Consider the following 1305-nt stretch of genomic DNA (forward strand, 5'->3'; position numbering starts at 1 on the left):
CCGGTGGGAGATGAGAACCTGGGGAATAATTTTTCTCTGAAAAAAAGCTGTGGAGAAATACACTCTCTAACTGTCCTCGACATTTGATTATTAGAACACCTCTAAAATAATTTATATTCAGTTGTACTTTTCAGGTGTTACGTTTCAAGCTGCGTGTACTAATTAAAAATTAAAAATCTGTACCTATCTCCCTAAAATAACAATCATTTTTCATTTTTAATGCTAATTTATAGTTGGCAATATTATTATTCTAGGAAAACTAAAAAAAATGTTTACTTATTTTTAAAAGCTTAAAAAATACCACAATAACACAATATAGTAATAACATAATGAGCTTGTGTTTTTAAAGATTTTCGAAATTAAATTTATTTATTTATGAAAAAAAAAACCACACATTTTATCATATTATAGGTAGGTACATGTACATACATAATATTATATATTGGTATTTTAATATGTATTAATATCAAAATCGTCTAGAATATTATTTGCAGAATTATTATCTAAATTACAACAAACTAATTAAAACTGATTTGGTTGGAAATACTTTAATGAACATTACATTTATCAATTCTAGCAAAAAAAAAAAAAAATAATACCAGAAATCTATTTAAAGTATGACGTGTGTAATTTACAATAATATCATTATACAAAGCTGTTTTTTTTTTTTTTTTTTTTTATTTATTTGAAGTAATCTACAATCTATACATTTCTTAGTATAATAAGTAGGTTTGATAGGTGACAAGTAAAAGTGATGTGAATAATAAGATTAGGGAAGATACCCAGTGGTAACACCCTGTTAAGCTGTTTTATAAAAACTAATATCGAAAGAGCTATAGAATCATACTTATGAAACACTTTTTTGTTAGGCATTTTTCGGTTTACTTTAAATCAAAATAAAGCTTTATAGTTTTCATATTAGGTATTACTCTAAGACACATCATTGTAAAAACGATTATAAAAGGAAAAAGGGAATAACTTAACTAAAAACTCAAAGTTGAATTATTAATTTAAATTAATAGATAACGATATTTTTACGAGAGTAAGTCTTAAGGTTAGGGCAGAATGTGTGCAGAGGACATTCTTATAGTATAATAATCAGGCTTATTAGTCAAATCACCAATCAGCAATATAACTAATGTATAATTATGTGTTTGGCGTGATGAGTCGACGGCGTTAACTACCCTGCATTAGACTCTGAGTATAGGTATTCTGTTCCACGAGAGAACATGCTGCGGCACGAGTGCCCGAAAAAAATTGTGGAGCATCCCCACGCGACGCCTTGTCATAGGGCCATAAGGGATC

The sequence above is a fragment of the Acyrthosiphon pisum genome, chromosome A1 (assembly GCF_005508785.2).
Source record: "Acyrthosiphon pisum isolate AL4f chromosome A1, pea_aphid_22Mar2018_4r6ur, whole genome shotgun sequence".
NCBI classification, from domain to species: Eukaryota; Metazoa; Arthropoda; class Insecta; order Hemiptera; family Aphididae; genus Acyrthosiphon; species Acyrthosiphon pisum.